At 31.9% G+C, this 13,388-nt stretch overlaps 1 pseudogene; it reads right to left on the bottom strand.

Moving 5' to 3' along the window:
- Positions 1–1,510: 1,510 nt before the first annotated feature.
- The window catches only part of LOC123800977 (large ribosomal subunit protein P1 pseudogene), a 63,486-nt pseudogene continuing 51,608 nt past the window's right edge, over positions 1,511–13,388 (bottom strand).

The raw sequence follows: 13,388 nt of genomic DNA, 5'->3' as shown, positions 1-13,388 counted from the left end.
TCACCACAAAAAAGAAATAATTATGTGACCTATTAGAAGTGTTAAATAATGCTACGGTGATAATCATAGTTCAACATATAGGTGTATTAAATCAACAAGCAGTACACCTTAAATTTCCACAAGTCTATCTCAATAAAAACTGTGGTGGGCGACTGGGTGGCATCTAACCAGTTGGTTAAGCATCTAACTCTTGGTTTAGGTTCAGATGGAGAGACAGAGCTCTGCATTGGGCTCTGCACTCAGTGCAGAGTCTGCTTAAGACTTTCTCTTCCTCTGCCCCCCCAATAAATAAATAAATAAATCTTTAAAAATTGTGGTAAGTATAAGGTACAAAAAAGGAAAGAAAAATTTTACTTTAGATTTTTATGGTAACAAAGGACTATAGCTATCATCCATGCTTTTAAATTTTGGTGAGTACAGACTGGAGAAATCAGAGAGATTCTGTAATTTCCCTGGTAGAGGTTTGGATGCTATATAATATCCCATAATCCAGATTATGGAGATAAATAATGAAACATTTGTCCTTTACCTGAGAGTTTGTTCTGAAAAAAAAAAACATGTACATACACACATACATATATATTTGGTAACTTACATGTACATACACGCATACACATATATTTGGTAACTATGGTTAATATACATATATTCTATTCTTGAAATTTTTGAGAGTAGATCTTAAGTGTTCTCACCACACACACACACACACACACAAAGGTAACTGTGAGGTGATGGATACGTATTAGCTTGATTACAGTAATCCTTTCACAATGTACATGTATATTATTCTCTTCTAATAGAAATACTAAATCTACCATTTTTCTTAATATATCCTTATCCATTGTTTTAATACATATTTCCATTTCCATTGACTTCCATTTTTATGATATATAAGCTTATTTGGTGATATTTTAAAGTGCATTTTAAGATTTCTACACTTCATATTTTGATACTGATTTCTAAGTTAAATTGCATTGTGGTCCAAGCATATGATCAGTCTCACTACCATACTTTATAAGTGTTAAACTCGATTGGTTGTAATACACATAAACTGTACTTTAAGAATGCATTTTCTTTAAACATTGCATGTTGCATAAACTCATGTTCAGATATTTTATATTCTATAATTTTGTTTATTTGAATATCACATATTTGATTTGGGCATGTTTATGTCCTATAATGCGATGGATTTTTTTCCCCCAAAATCTCATAAAAATTAGACTACGTTTTGCTCATGTATTTATGTTATTTTATGAGACATTAATCCATTTTGCTTGCTATTAATATGAATAATCCTTTTTCTAGGTATTTAGTATATATTTGGTATCATTCTTCCTCTCATCTTCTCTGTTTTCCTATTTATTAGTTACAGCTTTTAGAAACAGGGCATAGCAGCCAATCTTTCGATCTTAACTAGCAAACTTATTTTCATTCATCATCATCCCTCGTATATTTGTTTTTAATTTTTTTTAAGAGTTCAGCTTTTTATTGAACAGGCTACAGAAGAGGTTTAGTCAAAAAGATCAAAGCCCATGTCATCATCAGTCTCCCCTGATTCTTCTTTCTTTGCTTCTACTTTCTTCTCCTCAGCTGGGGCAGCGGTGGTGGAAGAAGCCACACCTCCTGCTGGTGTAGCACCAGCTGCTGGGACGGGTCCACCAGCTCCTATGTTGCACAGGAGGGTTCCCAGATAGACGCTGGCTGGGGACTTTGCAAAGAGCCCAGCCAGAAAGGTTCAATATCTACACCCACTGCTTTAACAAAGGCATTGATCTTATATTCCATTCCTGTCACCTCATCGCCATGCAGGATGACAGCCGAGGAGATGCAGGGGAGCTCAAGGTGCAGGTGAGAGCTGAGCAGGGGTGGGGGGTGCTGCCCAGGGATGGCACTAGTCACCTGATAAAGAGAGGGCCTCACCCCAATGCGGCCTTTGCTTCCTTGGAAGGACCGAGAACCCTAGCGACAGGTGAGGAAAAGCTTTCCTGATCTATTTGGATTTATTTCTACCTATATATTTTGTCTCTTTCATTTGCCTCCCCCCTTTTTTATGTGCTTTTTATCTTGCCTTATTCTGATAGGACTTTTTTCTCTTATTCCAACTTTCCCATCTACTATTTTAGAATTTATGCATTCTATTTTTGTAATGTTAGTGGTTATGCTAGAAACTTTACCATGCTACTTAAGTCAATGAGGCTAAACATCTAAACTTAAGTTATTTAATTACCTTCATCCTTAACAATGCAAAAGCTTCAGAAGACATTAACTCCAAGCACTCTTCACAGATTGCATGCTACTATAGTTAAGTTTAATAAGATAATTTTTGTTTGACTTTGTTTCTTTAATTTACTCATATATGTACAAGATCTTGCTTATATCTTTCTTTTACCTCAGTCCTTTCTTCTGAGATCATTTTGTTAGATCTATAAAGTTATAATTTCTTTGATCTCAAGCTGCTTCACTGTTTAAGATAATGCGACTCAAAGGTAACTCATTAATTTGTATGGCAACTCTTCCTCCAGGGAAGGTTTAGAATCCATTCTTTACTTCCAAAGTCTTTAGTCATTTACTCATTGAGCACTTGTTAAGTCTATGCAGCCTAGACACCTGTCTTTCTGAGAAATTTCTTTCTATTAGTTTTTATCTTCTTTGTTCCCTTTATCTAGAGTTCATATTTAGTTATATTTTGGGTCTCTCATATCTTCCCTCATTTTATCTTTTGGTTCTATATCTTTGGTATATTACCTGACTTTCCTAAGTTGTCAATTATTTTTTATTAAATTTTAGATATATTATTTATTTTCAAGGGCTTCTTACTTCCTATTTGCTTTTTATGTTTTATTTTTCTTATATTGCGAATGCAGTGTTTAAACTAAATACAGTTATTTTAAAATATCTTCTTTTCCTCAATCTGTTTCCTGTAGAGCAGTGGTTCTCAGCTGGAGATGATTTAGTCCCCTTGGGTTGTTGGCAATGTGTGTTGACATTTTTGATTATCACAACTAGGATGGACACGCTATTGGTTTCTACTGTGTATCATTTCCAAGATGTCAATAGTGCCATGACTGAGAAACTCTGCTTTAGATTCACTTTTAAAATCTCAATCTTTCATTGTTCTACTGCTTCTAGGATGTCCTTTCATATTTAAAGATTTATTTATTTATTGGAGAGAGAGCATGAGGAAAGGGGGAGGGGAGAGGGAGAGAGAATCTCAAGCCGACTTCACACTGAGCACGGAGCCCAATGTATTGCGCCTCAATCTCATGCCCCTGAGATCATGACCTGAGCTGAAACCAAGAGCTGGATGCTTAACTGACTGAGCCACCCAGGTGCTCTTATCCTTTCATATTTAAAAATGAGACAATAAAAATTTGGTTTGGAACTTGTGTGATTTTGTCAATGGTGAACTTTGTCATAGGATGAGTACAACAAAAACAAGAATTTATACTTGGCATTCAATTACTTTAGAAAAGAATCCTTTAAATCTTTGCCTGTGTGCCTAACTTCCAGGCCTTTATGAGATGGTACAAGAGGTAATAGAATATTATGCTCATATACAGAAGCCATATGTTGAATCCTCTTGTTTAGAATCATACATCAATCTCACATTTTATTGTATGCAGGATTCTCCAGTTTCTACTTACCCTAGGGTTCTCCTATGACAAGTCTTTGTTATTTCAGTCCTTCCACTTGTACTAGAAGCTCCAGCTATTGCTGTCCTATTTCACCACTTGTCACTTCTTTATTTGCTCTTAGCATTCAGAATTTTATTGAAATCCCTTCTCTGAAGAATGTACTTTACTCATCCTCTTGAATATTGTGAGTTTATAATTTTAGGATTGTAACATTTCACCTTACTGAGGTTTTTGGATGTAAAGAAGACAGACATGCAGAATGTATTGATCATTTGGCAGTGATCATTAAAGAATATTTGCTTTTTTTCACTTTTGGATGAATCATCGGAAAATATTAAAAGCAGTAATCTCCTTTTCACCATAGTTGAGGTGATTTTCTTAATATGTTTATCAAAAAAGATAATTGTCCTACTCAGAACCTTTTAATAGCTGCCATTTGCATTTTAGCTAAAACATAAAATCCTTATCACGATTTCCTACTCAAAGTGTTTGATGATGGCCCCTGTCTACCTCTGTAATATCACTCCTGTGATCACTCCAGAGAAACTACATTTATATTATTCCTCCAAAGAATTAAGTTCTCTCCAGGTTTAGAGATATTATATATGGTGTTCCTTTTGCCTGGGAAAATTTTTCTAACTGAAGTATTGCTTCCACCAAGAGACCTTTTCAGACCACAGCCCACTCCCTGTCTTGATGTCTAGTAATAATTTCCAATTTTGCTCCATGTTTTTCTTTCAAAGCACTTTTACATTTTATAACTATTACATAGTTATGTGACTATTGTAAATACCTTTCTCTTCTACAAAGTGTTAAAATTTTATGAGGGCATGGACATCTTCTCATTGAACATAGTATTCTAGTACTTATGACAGTGTCTAGCACAGATTAGGCAGTAATTACATAATTATAAATGAGTTAGCAACAGTAAAAAATGCTATTTGTATTTTTGATGTTGCCAAGAATTGTGATGATTCTCTTTTTAATTTTTTAAAAGATTTTATTTATTCATTTGAGAGAGAGAGCACACCTACAAGGTGGGGAGGTGGAGAGGGAGAAGGACAGGCAGACTCTCCACTGAGCCCTATGCAGGGATCTATCTCAGGCCCCTGGAACCATGACCTGAACCCAACGCAGATACTTAACTGACTTAGCCATCCAGGCACCCTGTGATAACTCTCTTTTTAATAGATAAGCTTTAGTTACCTAAAGTTTAATCACTGAATGAATGGAAGATTACTATGTATCATGAAGAATGAGGAATATCTTGTAACTTGTGTATACGTGTGTGTGTGTGTGTGTGTGTGTGTGTGAATTTTTTAATCTTGAAGTGACCAAAAGTCCTCATATTTTTAATGCTACCTAAAATCTTAGAGGTTAGTACTAGATTATAACTTCTCTTGTTTTTTCAGTCTCTCCCTCTCTCTCTCTTTCCCCTTCTGACATACACACAGAGTTCTGTGATCCTGCCTTCTTTTCCACAGTGTTAATTTTGCTGGGTGACATGGCATTTACATCCTTGGTATATAATTATGAACAAAAATTCCTGAGCATTATAGTCTTGAAACACTATTATATCACAAATTCCATGAATTTAGTAATTAAACCTATATACTATTCTTTTTTCAGAAATATGAAGAAAATATTTCTATATTTCACATTTGATACAGAATTTTCATCACTGAATAACAAAACTCATGGGCAGATTTGTGTTTGTCGTATAAACCCAAAATTTCATATTTTTGACAAGAACTCTGGGCTATTACTTGATATAGTAAATTTCCATTAGGTTTTCAAGCCACAAATAAGCACTTTACTAAAGTCTTCATTAACCTGTATCAGTAAATAGATGCTTTATATCTAGATAATGGAGAAATAGAACTCTATAAAGAGCTGTAGTAATATTCACATCAGAAGTTTCTCCAAATGTCCTTTGCCTCTCCACTAAATTACTTCATTATAATCATAAAAATGTAACTTTATGATTACATCAATGTTATATCCCTCTGAACTTGCGTATGCCTTTTGACTTTTCAATACATGTCTGTATTGAGAAAAGAGTAGCATGTTGAAAAATTATGCCTGCCTTGCCTCAAAGACAAGTAATTTTACTCAGAATTCATTTTGTTTAAGCATTTCACTACTGTCCGAGCTTTAATCAGTTCCAAAGCGCTGAATTCTGTGTTTGCTTTTGTGTATATGTAAGTAAAAATTTTTGGAGCTTTGTAGATACATGGCATTATTGTTAGCACTTTTTTACATCTGTGAGGTAATCTAGGTAAGACACTGGTCTAATCCACACAGTTGTCATTGGTAGACACCTGATCTAAACCTAAGTTTATCTAATTGTAAAATTCACACTCTTACATTGAAGGCTATACTCTTGTTTATGATATATTTTACTGATGCTGATCACCTTGGAGTCTTAACATCTTAACGTAAGTGCAAGAAAAAGTATTTGCTTCAAATACATAGTACGTTAAGTGTCATTATATTATATAAATAAAATACTGCTGAAACCAAAATTTGGGGATGAAGATAACTAAAAATCTGCAATTCAGACTTGTGGGTAGTAATGCCATGGAGTTTACATGCTAATATGGCAAGACAAATCTAATTGAAATATTACACAAAAATAGATTTTTAATATAGTCCATATCTTCTGATTCTGGTGGTCTGTCTCTGTCTCTTTCTCTCTTTCTCTACATATACAAAATGTAAAACTTTGTCTTTTATGTCAAATTCTGAATAAAAATCTGATTTGTGTGTCGTATCATAATGACCTCATCTCAGGGCAATGATGGAGGTTTTTTTTTGCTCTCACTCTCCTCACGCTCAAGAGAGAAAATATATGAGATCATTGTCATTTGGAATTGGCCCAGAGGCAGGATGAGTTACCAAGAACACAGTTGGAAGGTAAGCTTTATGTTCTTATGATAGATTTCCCCCAACACCAGCTCAGTGTAAGCACAGGAGTGGAATAAAATTTAACTCAATAAGTATCTGTTAATTCAATGAATGACTATAATACCATTTCTATGACCAAATTTATGCTTAACAAGTATATTTAATAAATATTATAGCCATTTACTTTCTTCTGAAATGACGTCAAAATCTTAAATTTTTAAATTTCTTTCTTTTCTTAAATTTCTATTTTTGCTTAAGTCCATATATGTAGTGTAATAAATTACTGGATGAAAAACGTCTGTTAAAAATTTTTGGCTCAAGAGGTGCCTAGCTGTCTTAGTCAGTAGAGCATGGGACTCTTGATCTTGGAGTCGTGAGTTTGAGCCCCATGTTGGGTTTAGAGAGTACTTAAAAAAAATAAAAAGTAAAAAAAAGTTTTTTGGCTCAATATATTTATTTGTACCATAAACTAATTTAGCTACATGATTTTTGATTGAATAATTATGCAGGTATCATTTATAATGACTCCAATCAATTAAAAAAAGAACTCTCCCATTTAAGTAAAAATCAACAACCAACACAACAGTGTTTTATACTTTGTGTGGCAACACATTAAAAAACATGGTCATTATTAGATTTATTGGAAACAAGTCAAATAAAATTTCTCGAGAATTTATTTTTAACTCTTAAAATGATTTATCACATCAAGATCACCTATAAATAAGCTCTCCAGGAGCAAATAGTAAATTTTCTACCTCTTTGTATATACAAAGTCCATGGTATAATACTGAGTTAGAACTAAAGGGCTTCTTAAATATGACACTGAATACCTTCCACATGATCCAGGAAAGAACAGATGAATTGTTCTCTTCTATTCGTTTGAAAGTATGTGTTTAATTGATAAATAGAAACCTGTAGGTGGCAGTGATAAGTAAAACCACTATAAATTTCTGTGTTTCCAACATAATTTGTGAGAAAACTTTGAACACAAATATTAAATCATATTATCAGATCTGGTAGATATGATCGTTTCTGTATTTCCTTCCAGTTTTATCATGATAGTGAACTTTTTAAAGCCGTACTCTTCAATCAAATTTATAGTTATTATGTCATTTAAATTTATTGGATGTGAAGTTATTAATGCTATGCATTCCTCTTGCATAGCAAAACTCTATTTTGTGAGGTATCATCATTCTACTCCTATACAAGAAGTTCTGGCCTCTTCTTTGTTTATAATTTTGTTTTCCATTTAGGTTTTATTTAAGTCACATAAATCATACATACAATTTAGACTCTAATAGATCTTGATGCCATCTTTTATAGAATTTAACTTTGGTTTAGTAGCTATTTTGAGTTAATGAATATGATGATAGAATCTGAAAGGGATGTTTAATTTTCTGAGAAGACATCTATATATCTCTATCATTAACATCTGTGGTATAGGTAACTACCTAATACTACAGGCAGTGAATACGTTTATATTTGAAACTGGCTATTTCAGGTAAAAATTTTCACTTTGTAAAACCAATAATTACTTATTGAATGACCTCAAAGATGTAAAAAAGGGTCACTTCATTTAGTGAAAACAGTTAATATCATCTTATAATATTACTAATATATTTAGAATGTGAAACTTTCACAGTCTAACACATTTGATGTCTAAGAAACTTTCTTGTAACAGCATATCATTTATAGTTTATAAAAGATTAATGTTTAAACACAATCAAAATATCAAAAATGATTCTCAAATTATTAAAAATTATTTTTTGATACTCTTTTTTAGGTTTATGCATTTATTCAGGTTGAGCAAATTAAGTTGGTACAAATTGGTACAAATCCAATTGGTACAAATATAAAAGGATATTTTTCAAATATAAATATTCATTTTTAATTTTATATACAGCAAATTCAAATCAATATATACAGAGAATTATAGTGACTAAGGATATAAACTATAAAAAAGGTTTAGAAAAATACTTTATTAGTAAATGTTATTTTTTTATGTTTATATAATATTTTATTGTGTATATATGTATGTATGTACTTTGTTTACACATTGCTTTAAACTAAGGTCTTAATCTAAAGCAAAATACTATTGCATAACCTCTGAAATACTATAATACCTTGTGCAAAATACTATTTTTAATGTCAAATTATAAAATATTTCATGTGTGAAACATATGAATATATTCATGATCACATAAGTTGAATATTAGTGATATTTGGTTAAGAGTCTCCTGTCTCTTTTTCTCCTTTCAAAACACAAATATAATAAATATACCCACCAAAGTACTTTCATGGTATTATTTATGGAAAGTGAGTCAGCGAAAAAAGAAGTGTGGTAGAGATTACCTAAATACTTATTCTCTTGAATGATGACAGCATTGCTCAGCATAAGGAAGAGTTTGGATAAAAAATTATAACAATTCAAAGATGGAAAGTTCTTTGTGCAACAAAAACTCCCAAATTAGAGATCCATATTTTTATTTTTAGATAGTAAAATAAAAATTTTTCTTTCTACATAGTGTGTCTTTCATTATAGATGTAGTCCTACTAAACATATTTGCCCTCCATACATTTAGTATACTTTTTTCTGTGATTCTTTAACTACAAAATACCACCAGCAAACTCTCACTCCTTACATCATTATCCCATGCCTATATGACTAATACCAATGTAATGTTTATATTAAAAAGCATTTTGAGCTTAAAAAGCTATACTCTATTACTGGGGTACCTATACATGATTTTTATGTTTTAAAGATATATAGAGAAATTATAAGGATATATATATCCTTAACTTGAAAAAATAAATATATTGAGGATTACAGACAGATTTTTCTGCTATGCCAAAAAATTTAAATGTGTTTTTAATGCTCGAAAATTAATGGCTCCAAAACAACAAAAATCTAAATAGTTGTAATCATTTTCTCAGGAATAAAATTTATTTCTAATTTACTTTTATGGCTCTTTTCATGCGAATTTTATTTTATATATTAAAGACTATAGTTTTAATTAATTTCTTTGTAATAAATTAATTTTTAAATGGCAAAGCTATTATCTATTATACATAAGAGATGAATTCTATTTTCATGATTAGTTTATGCTGTTTGTAGACACTAAAATTTTACTAAGATATCTAAAATTGCAGCATACAAACCATATTGTTTTTTCTGTCTCTAAAAGTTATTATAATATACAGAAGGAAAAACGAAAAGCCAATCACTTCAAAATCCTCATGGTGACAAAATGATTGTTATAAAAACTTCAAATATAAACCTAGCAATATTATAATCCATTTTACCTTCTTGGAAAATTTGATTTGGGTAATTCTTTAGTAGCTTTTTAACTTCCTGCATTAAGACACCCATGAACCAGCACTTCAATTTCTACATACTCTGACTATATTTCTATAATATACACAAAAGAGGCATAAGTATAACATATTGTTCTCTGTTTCTTAATCACCCTTTTACTTCAAATTCAGCTTACATTGAGTCAACTATTTATATGACATTCACACATCTTTTACCATTTTATCTTCACAAGAAATTGTAAGGTTTACAACTCTTTTTCTCACCTTACAGATAGAATAGAGAATATAAGTAACTTTGTAAAATTCACATAGTTGATAATTTCCAGACGGGTACTTTTATTTATACTTCCGTAAGAGCTAATGATAATGGTAACTGAAATAAATTATTGCCTAATATCTGGATGAAGTCCCTGAAAAATGTTACCGGTGTTTCTTGCTTAAATTATTTTGCAAGTTATGGATGGGATGGAATGATGTCTGGGGAAGGATTCAAAGTATCTTATGCTGGAGGGAAGTGGATGGCATATAGAAAAAAAAAAAAAAGATTGGCCATGGAATGATACTCACTGAAGCTGAGTAGTGGGTAAATAGAGGTTTATTATATTCTACTTCCTGCTTTTGTATATGTTTGAATTTTTTTCATTAACAATTAAAAAAATGTAAGTACTTCAACAACAGCAGAATGCACATTCTTCTCAAACACACATGTAAGAGTAGCCAAAATAGACCACATTCTGGGCCATAAAACATACTTCAAAAATTTTAAATTTAAAATAATAGAAATCATAATATCTGTTTTCGTGCCACAATGGAATTAAACTAGAAATCAATATCAGAAAGAGAACTAAAAAATCTCAATAGACATGGAGATTAAACAATACATGGGTGAAAGAAGACACATCTAGAGAAATGAAAAAACATTTGGAACTAAATGAAAATGAAAACACACTTATTAAAATATGTGACATGTGGCAAAAGCAGTGTTCAGAGGGATATTTATAGCATTGGGTATTTATATTATAAAGAAAAAAATCATGATTTAAGTCTCCATATTAGAAAATTTGAAAAAGAAGAGAAAATTACAACCCAAAGAAAGCACAAGAAAAGAAATAATAAAATTTAGAACAGAAATCAATTAAATCACATACAGGAAATCAATAGAGAAAATCAATAAAACCAAAAACTGATTTTTTTCACAAGATCAATAAAATCAAGAAGTTTCTATCTAGCCAGTCTAAGAAAAAAGGAGAAAAGATACAAGTTACTAATATTAGAAGTGAAAGATGGTACATCACTGCAGATTCATGGCCATTAAAAGGATAAAAAAATAATTCTATAAAGAACTCTATGCTGGACACATTTGATAACTTAGGTAAATGGACCAGTTGTTGAAATATATAAACTACCAAGCCTTACACAAGAAGAAACAGATAATCTGAATAGGAGTATATTTACTAAAGAAATTCATTCAATAAATTAGGAACCTCCCCAAACAGAAACATCAGGCTTAGGTGTGTTCACTGATGAATTCCACTGAACACAGAAGGAAAAATTATACCAGTTCTCTACAATTTCTTTCAGAAGATAAAAGTACTCTTACCATATGACCCACCAGTCATTCTCCCTGGTATTAACCTGAAGAAGGACAACATATGTCCACACAAAAACCTTCACACAGTTGTGTAAAACAACTTCACTCATAATTGCCAGAACTTGGAAGCAACCAAGATGTCCTACAGTAGCAGGTAAATGGATAAACTTGGTATATCCACCATAGAAATGAAAGGGCATGAAGGAACCTTAACTTCATACTATAAGTAAAGGAAGCCAGTGTGAAAAAGTAATACTATCTCATTTCAACTATATGACAGTCTGGAGAAGGTAAAACACGGAGACAGTGAAAAGATCAGTGGTTGGTAGAAATGGGGAGAGAGGATGGGTGAATAGGTGGAGCACAGAGGATTTTTAGGGTGGTGAAACTATTTTGTTTGATACCATAATTATGGATATATATCATTATGCATTTGTCCAAACCTACAGAATGCATAATACCAAGAGTGAATCCTAAGGTATACTATGGACTTTGATATGTCAATGTTGGTTAATGAATTATAACAAATGTACCCTCTGGTGAGAGATATTGATAATGAGTGAGGCCATGCATTTGTGGAGGTAGGAGATTTATGAAAAATCTCTGTATCTTCCTCTCAATTTTGTTCTGAACCTTAAACTGATGTAAAAATTAAACCTTTCTTAAAAAAATGAGAAAAAAATGTGTTGTAGGAGATATCTGTGGGAAGAATAAAATTGTAAACCTAGACTGAACACCATACATACCTAATAAATCTAAGCCAAATTAAAAAAAAAAAAAGAGTAAAATAATAAAATGAAAGCCTTGGGGCGCCTGGGTGGCACAGCAGTTAAGCGCCTGCCTTCGGCTCAGGGCGTGATCCTGGCGTTATGGGATCGAGTCCCACATCAGGCTCCTCTGCTGGGAGCCTGCTCTTCCTCTCCCACTCCCCCTGCTTGTGTTCCCTCTCTCGCTGGCTGTCTCTATCTCTGTCAAATAAATAAATAAAATCTTTAAAAAAAAAAAAATGAAAACCTTAGCCTCTTTTTTTTTGTCCTGGTAAAAGACTTTGGGTAGACAAGTAGAATTGACAGTAATATGTTATCAGGGTCATGGATTGAATTAAGTGAGAAAAAAAATGTGACAACACAAGAAAAATATACCATTGAAGTTAAATATGAAATTATTAGTAAAAAGAAAAGACACAGGATATAATACAAATGATGGTATTATTTTATAAACAATTTACTTTGTTATATTTATAATATATAGTTTTTTAAATAATGTATAATTTTTAAAATAACTATTGAACACTAACCATGTTAATAAATTGTTTAAAATTTATAATTAGAAGTTTCCTATTGACTCTTGCTCATTTACACGATATAATAAATTGTCTGTATCTTTTTGCAGGTACTAAGTTTGCCTGTGTTGAAAGTCACCTCTGCCATTTATTTGTTGTGTAATAATAGACATATTACTTAATCTCTGTATGCTTCAAAATCTTTATCATAAATGAGGATAAAAATAGTATTTATTTTATATGGTTATTTTGAAGAAATGGAATTAATGGAATTAATAGAATTAATATATATTAAGTATATAAAGCAGAGCCTGACATACACACTAAATAAATGTTAACTATGATGATGAAGATGATGATGGGCTGGTGTAAGAATCAGTCATGGTTTGAGCTTTGATTTTATTTTAATATTCGCAATAGAAGAAATCCTTACTTAACCAGCATTGAGCACAGATAGTTAATCAAGTATCTAATGCCACCCGGCTTTACCAGAACCTCACAGCATTCCTTCATCCTGCAAAGTCATATTCCTAAAGGTCTACCCAGGAGGGAAAGGGTCTTCTGCACACATTCCTAACTCAGGACCATTTTGATGAGGCTTCCATAGAGTTTCCATTATTTCAATGCTATACTGATTGACAGGAAATAAGGAGAGAAA

The sequence above is a fragment of the Ursus americanus genome, chromosome 10, assembly GCF_024610735.1.
Source record: "Ursus americanus isolate L20-20 chromosome 10, mUrsAme1.1.p, whole genome shotgun sequence".
NCBI lineage: Eukaryota > Metazoa > Chordata > Mammalia > Carnivora > Ursidae > Ursus > Ursus americanus.
This window is presented reverse-complemented; position numbering and strand designations above follow the sequence as displayed.